Source organism: Talpa occidentalis, unplaced genomic scaffold, assembly GCF_014898055.3.
Source record: "Talpa occidentalis isolate TD23 unplaced genomic scaffold, MPIMG_talOcc4v2.1, whole genome shotgun sequence".
Lineage (NCBI taxonomy): Eukaryota > Metazoa > Chordata > Mammalia > Eulipotyphla > Talpidae > Talpa > Talpa occidentalis.
Window position 1 is genome coordinate 98,153,014 of NW_026555331.1, and position 19,049 is coordinate 98,172,062.

Consider the following 19,049-nt stretch of genomic DNA (forward strand, 5'->3'; position numbering starts at 1 on the left):
TTATGCTTCAAGGTATTAAGTAGTTTTCCCAAGGTTATGTAGATAACAGGTGGTGCAGCCATTTTTAAAACCCAATGGTATCTAGCTGCAGAAGCAGCCCTCTTACGTAAAATAGAAAATAATGCTCAAAATGCTCTTGGCAGGAAAGGGAAGAGCACAAGGGACTATGGTGATGGTTCACGGGTGAATTGGTAGTGGAATTTTACAGGGACTACACCTGAGAGGAAAAAGCAAACATTGTACAAAAATGAACAGTGATGTAAATATATATATACACATATATATATGTGTATATATATGTATGTATATATACACATATATGATGTAAATATATATACATATATAATATATATACATACATATATATATTTAAAAAACAACACACTTGACAAAAAGGAAAATCAGACTATTACCACTGATAATATGTAGTGTGGACCAGAAGAAGCTGTGTGGAACAGGGTCTAGCAGAACCTAGTGATGGAAATGATGCATATAGGGGAACTGGAAATGAAATTTAAATATATTAGATATGATCTTAGCAGGTGAAGGCAAAGGGTCACAACATCAAAGGTGAAAAAAGGCATCAATAAATATTTAACTGAAAACACATATGCTACTAAAGATGATAGTCTTCAACAAGTCAGATCTCAGTTTCCAAAGCTTAAATACAGAAATAATCTTTTATCCACTTTAAGATGTTTACCCTACCAATGTCTAAAAAGTGGGAGCAGTAAATTTAGAAATATACAGTTTATGAACAAGATTGCTTCCAGATAGAGAGACTCTATTTCAGCCACAAGGACTGAGAATCTGAAAAAATAATTCATTGAGAAAAACTGAAGTTTTCTTATCAAAGAAAAGGAGACTGGTCAGGAAAAAAACGAAAGCAGATACTTCATGGAGCATTTGAAGTATCTGTGTGGCCTCTGTCAGCATATCTAGCTGGCATTTTGAGTCTATGTGAGTTCCTCAGGGCCTTCACTTCACTGCTTTTTTCTTTCTACCCTGGACTGATGCATGACTGGTCACCAGTCACTATAGCCTCTTCCAGTTTTATAAGAGTTGAGATGTTATGGTGGAAAAGTATCAAACTGAGTATCCTGAGTTCCAGGCAGGATTATATGAATTTTTTAATTTGGTTACAGTCCATCAAACCTCAACTGAGTTAATTAAATCAAAGGACAGGGGTAACTAAGAACTTACTCAGCTCTAAAATTCAACAGAATTTCATTGATCCTCACCCCTTAAACTGTAAAATCCCTTTCCTACTGCACCCCATCAGATCATTCCAATTAGTCTTTGTCAAATCAGGTTTGACAAGCTTAGGATAGTTATTTCCTCGAACATTTACATGTCATCTCAGTCCTGAATTATTTATAAAATGCTATGAACATTGCATATTGTGGCAAATATATAGGAAAGGCTCACGATATTGTCTGAGTGACTAATGGCTTCACTGTGTCTTACAATGATGGAAAAAGTAATCTGTCTCTAAGAATTGTTTTTGTCATTAGAAATGTACTAGTACAGTCTAATTTTACATAGGAGTAAACTAGAATGAGGGACATTAAGACATTTCTCTAGGGCATACCTCATGTTGTGTGATCCTATGTCTATACTAGCTATATCACATAACTATTTTCTATAAAAAGTATGTTTGAAATTAACAGCCCAGCAAATTTGATACTCCCTCCAAATGCCCATTTATTCAGTTACCAGGTGTTTTTATTTTTTTTTAAGGGAGTTTTCAAAAATTGTTTATTATATACAAGATATTTATTTTCTTTTATATTTAAATTTTATTTTTATATTCCCCATACAATTACACCCCCTTATTTTGACCCCAAGCCCTCCTTTCCCTGCCCGGGGAGCGGGGAAAGGAGTTACCATGTGTTTTGTACCCACTGTGTACGCATCAGACCCTGCACTTGGCACGGGCAGCATAAAGAAAAACAACTCAAGGGTTCCTCTAAGTCAGCATATGAGATGGTGGGGGAGTGCATGTGGGCAACAAAAAGGGCATGAATAATACATAGTGTGAGGAGTAAAATGATGAGCTGTGATATAATGTAACAGGGGAAGCCATGGGCAGAGAAGGTTTTCTGGAGGTAATGGTGACTAAGCTACATCTTGAAGGTTAATAGAAATCATCCAGACACAGAAGGAAAGAATAAACACTTTAGGCAAAGGAAGCTTCATAGACAAAAGTAAAAAGAAGATATCTCATACCTTTGAAGAATGGCAAATGACCCAGCTTGGCTGGGACCAGGGGCAAAAGTAGACTGTACATGAGAATTTTTTTTTTTGTAAAATAGTTAAATAGATTTATACTATTCTTAAAAGAGACCTGCAATTAATCACGAGGTGAAAATGGTTTAAAAAACAAAAAAAGGAGGTGTGACAATAATATAAGGCCTGAAAGAACAGTATCAATCCCAGAAGGAAGGAAAATGAGACAGAAAAGCATGAAAATAGCTTGACCTTTGGTTGCTGGGAAGCAGATGAAGGTCTCTCTGTGGTCCCCTCAGCACAAATCAAGTCAGCCAAGGTGAAAGTCACCTGAAGAAACAGACATAAGTCACTGTGTGCGTTTATTTTCCCTACCACAATCCAGAAGGAGGACCAAATCAATTCAGAATCGTGGCTTTGCCTGCATGAGTGATAGCAGGTCGTTTTCAGTGGGCCAAGTCCAGCACTGTATTTATTCAGTGTTGAAATGTAGTAAGGGAACAGGGAATTGGTTGACTTCCAGAATTGTGAAATAAAACATTTGGCCACAAAATTAACCAAATGAACAAATGTCTTTTGAGGTTTGTTGTGGTAGCTGCATTTTGCATCAAGCCTACTTTGGGATGTATAGAATTTTCATGTTAAACTACATCAATTTACCTCAGTCAATGAAAATCACTAATGTCAGAATACTCATGATGTTGTATTTTATGAAATCCCCAATATTTTCCCTGAATCCCAACAGAAACCAATACCTGAATCACTGTTAAGGGGGTTTGCTTTCAACACTGGCCTTCTCACCAGGAGACACATCTCTAATTTTTTTTGTAATACCCCAAAGTCAGTACGAACACACACCCTGAAGTCCTACTCACTTAAATTCTGTCACTTTCCTTTTTCAACTGAAATTGAAATTGGCTACCCAATGGGACTTAATTATGTTGTGTTCTCTTAGCTCTGGCTTTTATTATTATTCGATAAATATCTGATAAAATGGGTGAGCCTACCTATTCTATCAAAATCTCCAATTTGGAAAGCAATGTATCAATTATTTTCAGTACTTTTACATTCCTTTGTGAATTCTAAACTTAATTCTAAGCCACAATTTTGAATAAGAGTTGTAAATTATCATCTTATGGTAAAAACAGCTTTTTTAGAAGAGCAGAAATATCACTGTGTATATCACTGTTGTTTCCTCCTAGATCTGCAACTAAATTGTCAAACCTCCCCAATTCTCCAATTCCTCCATTATAAAGTAAGGTTTATGGACCAGGTCGACTTTATTTTTTCTTACCATGATTCTCTGAATGTTTAAACAAATGTGGCTCCTTCAAGATTTCTATTAAGAGAGAATTCTAGAGACAAAACATTTTACCATGAAGTCACTGCACCAAATCATTTTTGAATAGTCTTCATACTCACCCTAATAATGATAGCCACAACTATCATGATACAGCATTTATCAAATGTCTGCATGTTCACGTCACTATGCTAGACACTAAGATATAGCAACTATCTAAACAGATGTGGTCCTGGCTGGAATCCTAGGAGCACAATAGATAAAAAGAAAATGGTTTCCCACATGAAACTACTCCCTCAAAGGAACTATTCTTCAGACTTTTCCTTCAACATGATTCATGATATGTGGTAGTCGATTCACTTCCAGGTTAAAAAACAATAGCCAAAAACAGTACTGACAAATTAAGGCAGTCAGTGCCACCTGCAGTTGGAACACATATAAATCCTACCAATTTTAGCAGGAAAATCTAATGGAAACTCTTTGGCAGGAAATCAAAGAAGTCATCAAATATTGGGTACTTGTTAGAGAATCTGTTTCCAGAGGGAGGGGAAGAGGAGTGTGAGATGAAAAATAGTACCTTTTAGTGAGCTTATGCTCAGGAAAGAAGATAAGTAGTATGATTACAAATTATTTTTAATAGTTGAAGCTTATGTACATAGAAACATATAATGAGCACAGGAACTGATAGGCATAGACAGAAAATGGTCTATGAGCCGTACATAGAATGACTGACTGCTGTGATCTTTCTGAAACTCATCTGTGCCTTGAATTGGGCACAAACTTGTGATAGCTTTCTGTTTCTTTGTGTCTTCAAATACTTTCATCAGTGATGTATAGTTTTCAGTGTACAAATCCTTCAATTCCTTGGTTAAATTTATTCGTAGGTATGTTATTCTTTTTCATTCTATTGTAAATGGGATTGCTTTCTCAATTTACCTTTGAAATAATTCATAGGTAGCTCTATATATTGTTTTATGTATCCAGCATCATAAGTGAATTTACTAATTCTAACAGTTTTTTTGATAGACAATTTTACTTCTTTTCCAATTTTGGTGTCTTTTATTTCATTTTTTTGCCTGGCAAAGATTTCCAGTACTACATTGAAAAAAAAGTGGGGAACGTGGACATCCTTGTATTGCTCCTGATCTTAGAGGAAGTGTTTCAGCTTTGCATCACTGAATATGATATTGGTTGTGGAGGATTTAGATATGGTCTTTATTATGTTGAGGTATAGTCCTTCTATATCTACTTCCTATATACCCTCTTCTGCATCCACTTTCTGTATCTTTTCAAGTGCTTTTCCACATTTTTGAAATAGTCATATGATTTTTATTCATTTTGTTAATATGTTGTGTCTATGTACTGATTTGCATATGTTGAGACATTGTTTAAGCCCCAAAATAAATCACACTTGATCAATCATGCTGCATGATCATATTTATTTACAGTTGAAGTTGTTTTGCTAAAATTTTATTTTTTTATTTTTTCAAAGATTTATTTATGCATATAAGAGGTGGGGTACAGGCCAGGGATTTGGGGGTGGGTGAGAGGATTCACCAGAGACAGAGTGAGGAACAGAACAGTCAGACTGACTGAAATACACTGCTGAGGGGAACAGCGGGTGAGTTAGGAGAGGTCTGCTGCGCCATGTGGGTTGCTCCCTGGCCGTCCGGGGATCAAACTCCTGCTGCAGAGGCTGCAAATTGCTTCATAGTGTGATGCTTAACCCCTTGCTCCACCAGGGAGGCCCTGTTTTGCTAAAATTTTAAGGGTTAATGTGTCTGTGTTCATCAGGATATCTGCCTATAATTTTCTTTTCCTGTAGTATCCTTGTTTGGCTTTGTTATCAGGACAATACTAACCTTATAAACTGAGTTCAAAAAAGTTCCCCCTTCAATTTTCTGGAAAAATTTGAGAAGGAATAAAATTAATCCTTTTATAAGTGTTTGGTAGAATTTTCCAGTGAAGCCATCTGGTCCTGGATTTTTTTTTGTTGGGGTGTTTTAGGTGACTGATTCCATCTCTGTACTAATTATTGATCTACATAGATTTTCTGTTTTTTCATGATACAGACTTAATAGGGTGATGTTTCTGGAAATTTATCCCTTCTAGTTTGGCCAATTTGTGAACATAAATGTTTTTCTTGGTAGCCTCGTATACCTCTTTGTATGGATATCAGTTGTAATGGGTTCCTCTTCATTTATACTGTTATTTGATTCCTCTCTTCTTTTTCGTGGTTAATTTAGCTAAAGGTATGTCAATTTTATTTACCTTTTAAAAAAACAATAGTTCCATTAATTTTTCCTATTGTCTTTATAGACTCTACATTTATTTCAGCCCCAATCTTTACTATGTTCTTCCATCTGTTAGGCTTTAATAATTCTTTTGTTTTGTTTTTAGGCTTTAATTTTTCTTTTGTTCTTTTTCTAATTCCTTGAGATATAATGTTAGGTTGTTTCTTTGAGGATTTTTGTTTTTTCTCATTGTAGACATGTATTGCACTAAATTTCTTTTCTAAAACTACTTTTGCTACATCTCATAAGGTTTGGTATTTTGTGCTTTCATTTTTTGTTTCTCTCAAGATACTTTCTGATTTCCCTTTTGATTTCTTCTTTTACCCACAAATTGTTCAGCAGTATCATGGTTGATTTCCATATATTTGTGAACTTTTCAGTTTTTCTTCTATTTTTAATTTCTAGTTTTATGTCATAGTGATCAGAAAATATGCTTGATGTGATTTCAATCTTCCAAACTTTGTAAGACTTATATTGTGGACCAACATATGGTCTATCCTGGAGAATATTATGTGTTCACTTGAGAGGAATGTGTATTTTGCTGTAGTTGGAAGGCATGTTCTATGTGTCTCTTAGGACCATTAGATCTTTAGTGTTATTCAGGTTATTGCTATTTCTTATTAATGTTCTGTCTGGCTGATCAAGCACTGGGAAAACTGGATAGTCACATGTGGAAGAATGAACCTAAGCCTATATCTAACACCCCACACACACACAAACACACACCCCTCAAAATGAATTATGGACATAAATGTGCAGCCTGAAACAATAAAACACCTAGGAAAAAAACTTCTTGACATAGGTCTTGGCAACAATTTCTTAGATATTACACTAAAAACAATGGAAAAATAAGAATAGAAATAGACACCTGGGACTACATCAAACTTAAAACCTTTCCACAACAAAAGAAACATTTGAAAAAATGAAAAAATTGCATGTAGAATGAAAGAAAATAATTAAAAACTATTTATCTGATGAAAGATTACCATCCACAATAAGAATTCATACAACTCAATAGCAAAAAAAAAAAAAAATCAATTAAAAAATGGACTAAGTACCTGACTAAACATTTATCAAAGAAGAAATATAAATGTCCATAGATATATGGAAAGGTGCTCTAACAGCACCAATCAGCAAGGAAATGTAAACTAAGATGACAATGAGATACCATCTCAAATCTGTGACACATGCTATTATCAAAATGAACAAACAAATGCTGATGAAGATGTAGAGAAAAGGGAACTTTTAGTTTACTCTTGGTGAGCATGTAAATTTGCACAGTCACGTTTCCTGATTTCAAAACTTAATAAGTTAGAGCTTTCAAATATACATGGTACTGGCCTAAGAATACAAATATAGACAAATGGAATAGAATCAAAAGTCCAAAAATAAACCCAGCCATCTATAAACATTTGATTTTTGACAAGGGTGCCAAGTTTTTTAACATATGGCACTGGGATAACAGGCTTACCATATGCAAAAGAATGAAATAATCTCTCTACCTCGCTTCATATGCAAAAATTAACTGACAATGGATCAACAATCTAAACATAAGAATTTCTCAACTAAAATTATTGGAAGAAATATAGAGGTATTTCTTGATGACTTCACATTTGGCAATGGACTCTTAGATTTGACACCAAAGGCACAAGCAGCAAAAGAAAAAAAAAGAGGTAAATTTGACTTCATAAAAATTAAAAATGTGGGGCCGGGTGGTGCAGCGGTTGAGCGCTGGGTTGCGAAGCTGCCTGCGGCCTCTGCGGCGCCGGTTCGATCCCCGGCTGCTCCCCGGCCACCAGAGGAGGGTCCCACATGGCGTGCAGACCTCTCCTGCAGCCCGCTGCTCCCCTCAGCAGTGTACTTCGGTCCTTCTGTATGCTCTGCTCCCCGCTCTGGCTCTGGTGAATTCTCTCACCCTCCCGTGCTTCTGACTGTACCCAGTGCATGCATAAACAAAAACAAACAAACAAATAAATAATATATGCCTCTTTAAAAAAATATATTAAAAATGTGTACATCAAAGAACATTATCAGAAAAATGAAAATCTATAGAAAAGGAGAAAATATTCACAAATCATATATTTGATAAGGATTTAATATTTAGAATATATAAAGAGCCCCTAAAATCCACAACACAGAGATAATCTAATAAATAATGAACAAAGGACTTGAATAGATATTTCTCCACAGAAGATATACAAATATATAGGTAATAGCACATGAGAAGACACTTAACATCATTATTTTTAGGAAAGAGTAAATCAAAGCTGCAATGAGAAAGGACTTCAATACTACCAAGATATTTGTAACTAAAAAACAAAAATAATGGAAGCTAGGCCTCCCTGGTGGCACAGGGGTTAAAGTCTCAGCACTATCAAGCTATCATCAGCCCTTGAAGCATGAGTTCCTTGCCCGGCCAGGGAACTGACCCACATGGTGTAGCAGACCTCTCTTGTCTTGCCAACTGCTCCCTTCAGCAGTTTATTTCAATAGATCCACCCATTCTCCCCACTCTGCCTCTGGTGAATCCTCTCACCACCACCACCACTCTGTACCTCTGGCCTATACCCCAGTTCTTGTATGCATAAATAAAAAAATCTTTAAAAAAATAGTGGAAGATAACAAAATTTGACACTAATGTGGAGATTGTAATCCTCATAAAGTACTGATGGAAATACATAATAGTGCATTGGCTGTGCAGAAACAGTGTGGCAGCTCCTCAAAAAGCTAAACATAGCATTATCATATGAACCAGCAATTCCACTCCTAGGTATATACCTAAAAAAACTGAAACAAGGACTCCAACAAATTTTTCTATGTCAATGTGCATTGCAGCATTTTTTTTGCAGTGACTAAATGTGAGAACAATTCAAGTGCCCATCAAACAATTGATGAAAACACAGAATGTGGTATATACATACAGTGGAATATTATTCAGCTATAAAAAGGACAGTATTCTGATATGTTATAGCATTCATGAACCCTGAGGACATTATGCTAAGCAAAAAAACTAGACACAAAAGGTCACATATTCTCTGATGCCTTTTATATGAAATGACCATAATAGGTAAATCCATACAGACAAAGCAGATTAGTGGTTGTTTAGAGACAGAAAGAGCAGAGAATAGGGACTGATATCTTAATGGCTACAAGGTACTCTTCTGGAGTGATTAAATTTTATTTAAGTAAGAGATGAAAGTTGCATAACATTATGAATGCGCTGTCACTGAATTGTGCACATTAAGATGATTAATTATATGCTATATGAAGTGCAATTTATAGAAAATTAGGTTGTTGGGCAACACATGTTTTGTCTCCTAGTACTCAGCAATTATAAAAACAAGCAACTCTTCAGTTTTGAGACAATGACCTTAAATGTCGCCTTTCTCTTTCCAAATTTGTATTTGTCTTTCATTACTGGTTTAATCTTGACTCCATATGGCTGCTGAGGATGAGGTGGAGAACTAGGGAAGAAACTCCTTTTTCTTCTTCTCTTGCTTTATCCAATGCTGAAAGACTTGAAATGTTTTGAAAAGATAGGTGTGTCTGGATGGAGTTCTAAAGCACATGGTCTAAGCCATACCTTCAAAAATTCTTCTAGAGTTCTGAGATGTGAGTCCCTGGGTACTCTTTAAACATGCTTGCTTCACTTTCCATTCATAATTGGCATTTGCATTTTTACTACATCCTTGTTGCTGTACAATCAGAGTGCCTAGCTTTAGTCTACTGAGTAACAAATAAGGGGGATCACCCACAGAGATGTCAGGGAATATAATTTTGTAACTGCCAAGTCCACATAAATTGTTGAAGTAGCTTTAGCTTCCAGGGAAATCCTTTGTGCTAACTCTGAGTGAAAAGCAGCATTGAGTAATTTTGACTGCACCTCAGCTAGGAATTATTTAATGTCAATGAATAATTTTTCTAGTAAGTCAAGTTTTCAGCATAATTATTCTAAAGAAATTCAGTAACAGACATTTTCATAATGATGAATTTTAAGTCAATAAATATTTTTCAACACGTACTATATGTTATCACAATTAATACATACATAAATGTAAATAAGTTAGTCAAACAGTATGCTATACCAATACTTTTTTTTTTTATTCATACAAGAACCTGGGTACAGGCCACATTTGCGGGAGGGTGAGAGGATTCACCAGAGACAGAGTATACCAATACTTTTTTCTCTAAAAATTATACAGACTAGCATGAAAATTAAGTACTATCTCAAGAGCCTGTGTCGTAAAATCACAGGATTGGAATAGATTACTTTCTTCTGTTGGGGACCATTGAATGAAATATTTATGTTAATATTTGCTATTAATCATACAAGAATAGTAATCAAATGGGTCCTATATTGCCCCGAATTTGAGTGCCAAAATTTCATCAATATTCATTAAAACCATATTTGACTATTTACCTATACAATACAATGAAGCTAGGTAGGAATGCACGTGTTAAAGGGTTCTATATTTAAAGCAATACTCCACCTTGTGGTAGAATATGAAAATGCATAAAAATTCTTTCAATAACAGAAATTGACAACAGGAACCCCTTTTTCTTTACATGTTCTTTGGAGAATATGCTAAAATGTGTAAGTTTTTAATAATTATTTTTAAAATAATCACTCAAAAACAAAATTTCCATTTACTTCAGAGTAAACAAACTTTTGAGAAGTTTGTTTATAACTTTTACTATTATTATTGACTGATTTTAATATGTCCATCATATTGATTAGAAATACATTTTAATTTAAAATAGAAGTGTTGGGTTAGTTTTCTCTAATGAAAATACAAGGCAGAAGCACTTTCCAAAATCTTAGAAAAGTGAAATTTTAAAATTAATATATGCATGTTTTATATTTATAATATAAACTAATTAAGTCACGATTGTACCATATGGAAAAGCACACTTGTTTAAATAGCTAATATATAAAAGGAACTATTTATGGTAAAAATAAGCCCAATGTTTAAGATCAGAACATCAAAAACAAGTTATCCTAAATTTTCTGTAGTTATTACAGTTTTTAATTTAAAATTTGCTCTTTATCATTTTGAAGTTTAGTAGTAAAAGTATTTTAACACAAGATTTTAAAGTTAAAAAGTATAATTTTCACTGAGGCAATTTTTTTTTAAAGGAAGACTATCACTTAATTTGTAAGTATATATTACAAACCAAAACTTTCTTAGATGATAGGCAAAAGAACGAACATCTGTTAAGTAAGCTGAGTTTTCACCTGGGGTGGGGAGAGGGAGGAATTCTGCTAGTATTAGAAGTAAATCATGTTTCAAATATCTACTGTTAATTGTGGGTCAACAACAGCCAGCCAATAGAACAAATCCTTTTCTTATAATATCGCTAGACCTTTAACATTACTACAAGACAAAATTTTATGTCTCCGCTTGAAAAATGAGGAAACAGAGGTTCAGAGTTAAGTAATCCTCCCAAAGATTTGGACCTAAGTCTGTCACAGTTCAAACCCTGGACAGTCTTTCCATTTGCATGGCAAGGGCAATTGGCTTACTTACACCACCAAACAAATTTCACAAATTATCTGAGGACTAGTTCTTTTTTTACAAAAAAAAAAAAAAAAATTGTATTTTACAAATAAGACAGAACACTAAATTTATGTGAAACAAATGATTTAGAATATAATGTGTGTGTGGGGGGGTGGGCAGACCAAAATGGTGATGGAGGAAGCTCCATGCTTTGCTAATCAGAGGGACACTAGCCCAGAGCAGCTCCTCAGTTGGGTAAACCTGAAATACCCCTATCAGAGACCCAAATAGACTGCCCGGATCACAGGCCTGCTGGCTCATGGGGGGACCCTGCGCAGAGGAGAGTGAAACAACTTGGAGGCATACACACTTGGCTGAGGGGAAACATCTGTGGAAGTGCTGTGGAGCACTACAAAGGCCAGGCCCACACTGTCGCCAGTAAAAAGAAAAGACACAGTGCTCTAGAATGTACTCCCCAACCTTGAGAAACTAACACAGACCTGGTAGATGGCAAAGTGCACAGCACACAGACTGCAAGGCCTCATATCTGGCACCAAAGGGGAGGGACATCGATGGTGTCACAGCAGGAGCCAGCCCTCCCTACCCACCACATTCAGACCAGAGGGTGGACCCATTCAGGATCCTCACTCCACTGACTCATCAAGTGCAAAATCAAACTACCCACATGGCCCAGCAGACCATTCCTGCCTTGCCCACTGCTCCCCTCAGCAGTGTATTTCAGTCAATCTGCCTGTTCTGCTCCCCACTCTGTCTCTGGTGAATCCTCTCACACCCCTGCACCACTGGCCTGTACCCCAGTTCTTGTATGCATAAATAAATAAATCTTTAAAAACAAAACATGTCTCAGGACCTATGAAGCCAGCAAAAGCCAAAGTCTCAAATCAAATCTACCAAAACATATATAGCCCTACCTATGGGAAAAGTAAAAAAGGAGTGCATGTCTCTCAGGTACAGCTACAGTCACACCTATACCAGATAAAATAACTTTAAGCCAAAAATGGTAACAAGAGACAGGGATGTTCCCATTATGTGTATGTTACACAGTCCTTAGATATTCTGTAGTTGTCACAGGGTCCTTAAATGAATACTTCCGACGTATAAAAGATTCAAGCAAAGAGAAGTGAAATAAAATAGGGGGAGGGTGAAGAAGAACTGATAAGATAAAAAAAGAGTATCAGTGCAAGTATATGAGAAAGTGAGATGAACTAAGAGAGAAGAACAGAGAGAAAGATGTTGTATCCTGGGGGCTGTGAAACTGGAATGGTCATTTAAATTGTCTACAGAAACAAAGAATTAAAACAAAAATAATGGAATGCATTTTCTCAAATGTAAATATGAGAAAACAAAGATCCCTGTTCTCTCATCTTTAATCCCTGATGATGTGGGGAGAACCTGGGTATACTTCCCTTTCCTTGGCCTCATTCTATTCACAGAAAACTTGAGCTAATAGGACTTGTTTCCTGACCTTGAAGAAAAATTATGTCTTATTAAGTTAATTTGAGATCTTAAAAATGATAAAAATGTGATTCCCTTTGCATGAATAATATTACTTCTTCTGAAGATGACTATCAGTTCAATTAAATTTATCATTGTTTTTACCTAATGTTTCATGTAAAAGTTTTGTCCAATTTTATGCTATTATAACATTATAATCAATTTTACTTATGCCTTAATTTTCACACATTCAAGTTATTTTAGTGATTACTTTGTCATCCACTTAACTATAATTAAGTACAATTATTGAGTTATTAAATTATTTTAAAGTTACTTAAATCGCTCTGGTCTTTAATTATTTCTATTCTTCTCAAAATAACCTTCAATTTGTTACCTGGATATATTTGATACATAGCATTATACATTTTACCATAATAGCATGGATCTTTTAATTATAATAACTTTGATAGTTTTTAAGATTTTTTTTTTTCCTATTGACTTTTAAAGCTGGACATCATTTGCATTAGAAAGAGCATAAATATAGGACCTCCCTGGAGGCCCAGAGGTTAAGTCTCAGCAGGCTGTTACCACTGTGACCTGAGTAGATTCCTGGCCAAAGAGCTAACCCACATGGTGCAGAGACCTGTCTCTCCTGCTGCTCCCCTTAGCAGTGTATATCAGTAAATCCCCCTATTCTGTTCCCCTCTCTGTCTCTGGTGAATCTTCTCACTCCCTGCACTTCTGGCCTACACTCCAATTCTTGTATGCATAAATAAATAAATAAATAAATAAATAAATAAATAAATAAATAAAATCAAACTTTTTAAAAAAGAATGTAAATATATAATTGTCAAAATTTAGGTCAGAATAGCTTCCCCTACCACATTCATCATATCATAGATACGGAACCTGGTTCCATACAATTGGAACCTGAACAACAAAAATTTGGGATTGCAATTCATGTTACAGACTGTCTTATAAGAGTTATAATTAAAAAGTGAGGGTAAATACTACTATAAACATTATGTCATACAAAACTAATTTGTTCTTCACTTCAGAAAGAATATGATGTCATTTACTCATCCAATAGTAGAATTATTAAGTATCTAAAATGAGTCTCCATCTTTATTTGATCTGCATTATTTGGCCAGCATAGTGAACAAAGTTTAAACTATTATCGCACAATCCAGAATATGAAAAAATTGTTTTTCCAAAGATTTCCCTTAGTTCAAATGTTGTCCTATTGGGGAAGGAACAAGGTAGCTACTACCCATTAGCCACATTTGTAGCCCTCTTTGAACTTATCATAAAACCTCTGAATAGTAAGCTTCCGACACACTATTTTTAAAATTTAAAAATATAGTACATTTTTTCTCTCTCTCAGTATTCTCCATATACTTTGATTATTGTTAGCAGAAAATTGGAGGGTGACAGGGAAGGAGGAAGTTAGAAGGAAAGTTGTGTTTTCAAGTTACTGAAGAAATGAGACCCAGTGATATCTAGTGAAAGGTAGCCACATCTAGAGAAAGGCAGATACTTCCTCAAAATAGTAAACACACTACACCTTCACAAGTGTAACTTGACATTACCCAAATGTGGCGGGGTTGGGGGTGGGGGATGTCACTAAACTCAACTTATTTCCCATGAGGAAGGAGAGCAGAGATGACTTCCTTAGTTTCAGCTATGAATATAAGAAATCTGAGCAACTTTCTATCATATTCAAACAATATTTTAAAGGCTAATTTAAGTAATGCAATAATCTTACTTAATATAAGTCAAAGGTTTATAATAACCAATCCCTGACAATAGTAAAGAGCTCTTTGGTTTCAAGAAACAAAGCCCCCTCAAAAGGATTGAATTTAAGATGTTTATCGTAAAGACAAGAACATTGTCATGGAAGTGAACAGCGGGAAATATATCCAGACCTTATATGAAGTAGAAACTTGGCTGGTAGCCAGTGTCTCAAACTCTGTCTGTCTGGGGACATATAATCTGTCATCTACTTGCAGAAAAAACAGAGTTCTTTGCAGAGTCCTAATTTTTGTTTGTTGGTAATTTTAACTTACACCAGAATCTCTAGCTGGTTTACTTTCGGGTGTTATTCTCTACTCTCCATGAGTTTACAGCTCCAATCTCCAATGTGATAAGATGATTCAGCCCATTTCTGCATCCTAAATTCAGAAACAGAACATGATTATTTGAGTTTGGATCATTGCCTATCTCTCATCCAGTCAAGATGCCTAGAAAGCAGGAGTGTGTGGTACAAAGGCTACCTTTGATAGGATTGTGGGTCAGACTTGACTGTTTTATTCTCTTTTAAAGGTTTATTTATGTATACAAGAACTGAGGTACAGGCCAGAGGTGCAGGGGGTGAGAGGATTCACTAGAACAGAGTGGGGAACAAAACAGGCAGATTGACTGAAATACACTGCTGAGGGGAGCAGCGGGCCAGGCAGGAGAGGTCTGCCGTGCCATGTGGAAATCTCCCTGGCCGGGGATCAAACTCGTGCTGCAGTAGCTGCAGACAGCTTCATAGGTTGTGTCTTAACCCCTTATGCCACCAGGAAAGCCCCGACTTGACTGTTTTATAGAGGGCATACATGAAAGAGACCAGCTTCGTTTCTAGTTCCACCTCGGGTGCATGTCTCTTACTGCTTACTTGTGATGAGGATTTAAAATTACAAATTTGCTCTCTATACTATTAAGTGATATGGTTTCAATACAAAACTTACTATCAGGCTAAGCATTTCTACAGATTTGTAGGAATTATCTGTCTAAGCATATGAAGAAAACACACCTGTATCAATAATTTAAACATACTGGAAGATCAAAAATTGTCATCTACAATAGAAGCCACTATATCATCTGTTAAACTGAAATAATTTGTTGTAATTGTGGTATAGAAGTTGAAAACCTATAAGCTGTTTTGTTTTTGTTTTGTTTTGGTAACTTGGAACCAAAAATAGATAAGGCCTATTTTAGGTGGCCCTTAATATTTTATGTTTTTTAATTACAGTTCTTCAGTTATCCTTGATATAATTGATATTCAAATAACAAGTAAACACTATGTAATCCTACAAAGTAGTTTCTTTTTTAAAAAAAAATATTTATGCATACAAGAATTGGGGTACAGGCCAGAGGTGCAGGGCATAACATATACCAGAGACAGAGTGGGGAACAGAACAGGCAGACTGACTAAAATACACTGCTAAGGGGAGTAGCGGGCAAGACAAGAGGTCTGCTGTGCCATGTGGGTAACTCCCTGGCCAGCCAGGAATAGAACTCATGCTGCAGAGGCTGCAGTAGCTTCACAGTGCTGTGCTTAACCCCTTGCACCACCAGGGAGGCCCCCAAAGTAGTTTCTTAAGTCTGAATGGCCAAGCTTAAGTGGTGTCAAAGATACAAAAGGTATAAAATTAAAAATCAACTTTCTTTGAACTCACATTTCACTCTCCACCTTGGTCACTCTGCTATAACCACAGGAAATTTTTCAGAAATCTGAAACCCAGAAGGACTCTTCAGTCTTTGGGTCTCCTCACTGACTATGCCCTAAATGTGAAATCCTCTTCCTTTATTATCCATTTCCTTCAGTATTTGCTCTGGCTTTACCTTCTAATGAGACTATTATTTACTATTCTACTTAAACAGAAAATATCACCATCACCATCCTGATATATCTTTTGCTGATTTTTCCGATAATATTTATCATCATCTAACATAATACCTATTTGCTCATATTTTTGTCTGACTTCTGTAACTAAAACATCACCTCCATTAACCAGCAATTTAATCTATTTTGCTTCCTGATATAATTCAAGTGCTGAATCAGTCTGACATGTACTAAGCATCCATAAAATTGGTTGCCTAAATGAATGACTCAGAAGAACACTATATAATATATAACAAACAGCCTTTGTGAGTAAGGAGTTATTCATATTCAGACTCACAAAATAGCTTGGGGCCACCAGAGACTGTTAAGTCTAAACCTTGTGGAACACCAACATGTGTTATCAAATAGGATGTATAGTCTAAAACAAAATTAACAGAATATACAATTTTTAGTTTGAAAAACATATGAGTTAAATGCAAATATTTTCAATTTTATTGGGATAATGTCTCCAAGAACTGCTAGAAACTCCTCAGTTATGATTTGCAGAACCATGCTGACCTCTATTTGAGATTAGAACTGTCACTTTTATAAGTTAAGTTGTGTCAGTCTATAAACTCTATTTGGAAAATATTGAAAGTACACAGAATAATGTAGGTGGAGGAGTCTTACATAATACCCCAATCTTCTCACTTCTTTTTTTCTATAAATCATAGGTGATATTCTTACAGTTAATAGAATAAATTGAGAAATATGTAAGTAAAATACATTTAAAAAATGTACGGTTTCCTATATTATCACCTAAATATTTTAAGATACTTTTCAAAAAGCTCTCAAAAATAGTCATACTTTTTTTAGCTTCAGTCCAAATCTGCCTCTGAAGTGTTCCTTTTGGATATTTCTAAGACCAAGGTAAAGTTTTTACCACTTGTTTTTTTCAATGACTTGGCAATACATCTTTTCCATATTTTTAAATAAATCGACCTCAAATGTAGACAGTAAACAAAGGATCCGAAGCCTAGACCGCTGCACATATTTCTTTCTCCTTATCACATGTGAATTGATAAAACATACAGAATTTCCAATATTTGGATGGATGAAAATAATACCTCTCTTGGCTTTTCTTTAATCTGCTGACTACACCCACAAAGGCACTTTGGCAGCCCTCTTTATGTTTTCATTTGTTTTTCTTGCAAGGAGTAATAAACATTGTGCCAGGACCGCAAGCCACAGCCTCCAGGGCAAAAGGGCAAAATCAAACATTTAAATACAAAGACTGAAGCAAACTTCTGCTCCAGGGCTGGCTAAAACTAATGAGCGATTTTAAAAAAATAAATGGCATCTTTCCCGTTTTCTTAAATTTATGATTTTGGAAAGGAGAAAATGGATGAGCCATGTATTTTGTACAATGAAATACAAACTTCTAGCACTATAACAATAAATTTATAAGTGCCTCACCTAATCCTCCCACCACTTACCAACCCTTGTGATGACACAGGCATATTACCTCTGGGTTATAAAAACAGAACATATATCTTCTCAAAGCTGTGTGTCCCCAACTTGACTGCTTCATTTAACAGCAACTGGAGCTTGCAATTTGCTGGAAGATAGATTCAGATGCTAATAATACATGAATTAAAACGTCATTCTATGACTCTATAATGTTACTACTTTTATCTCGTGCCCTTTTCACTGAATGGAAGATGTAACTCAGTCAAGAACTGTATGGGGAAAGAATAATCACAAAGGAATTTTTACCATTTCAAAACGCTTAAAGTAGAAATAATATGTTCATTCAGTATCAGGTATAGAAATCACCTTTTGGAGTATCTGCCAGATAATGTTCTTGTTCATACAAGTCTTTATCAGTTCCCACATGGCTGGGTGCCAGGCAATCATATTAATACTACCAGGAATGGATGCTATCCGCCAGCTGGGCCAGATTCTCCTGAGAATATGCCATTGAGACCGAGAAATAAGGAATCAGTCACCATGTGAGTGGGACTACAAAATGTCTGTAGGAATATCTATGAGTGATCAAGAGTCAGTACTGTCTAGTGACTTCTTACCTTTCGTGAAGTCCAGCTGGAATTCCTATGGCACCTCTGAAATTTTATATCAACTACCTCTTCTACATTTTTTTCAACTTGAGCAACTTCTAGCACATTTCATCTTGCTTGGGAAGAAGTAATTCTGAACTATATATAGGATTATGAGAAAGGGCGTAAATGCATTGTGAAATTAGTATTTGCTTCCACAGTTTGTCAAGGTTGTCATGGTGATAATGTTCATTTGATGGGACATGATAATGTGGCTGTGAAACTCAAAGCAGAACAACAAAAAATGGTATTAGCAACAGGTCTAGAAAGTCTGAATTAAGAAATAACTTTCTATCCTAAGTGTGGATTACACAAACCCTCATAAAAAGGGAATGGAATTTCTTTAAAAAAAGAAATAAAGATGCTGCCTAGTGGATCTCTTAGACTAAAGGGGTATCTCTTGGCTCCGTGGCCTTCCTTTGCGCTTCCCTTACAATCCAGCATCGAAATGGCTGAAGATCACAAGGAGAGGAGTTGGAGTGTAATTTTTTCATTCATTCGACAAATATGCATTAAGTGCCAACTATGTATGACCATACAGTGCACTAGTGCTGGGGGTCTTCGGAC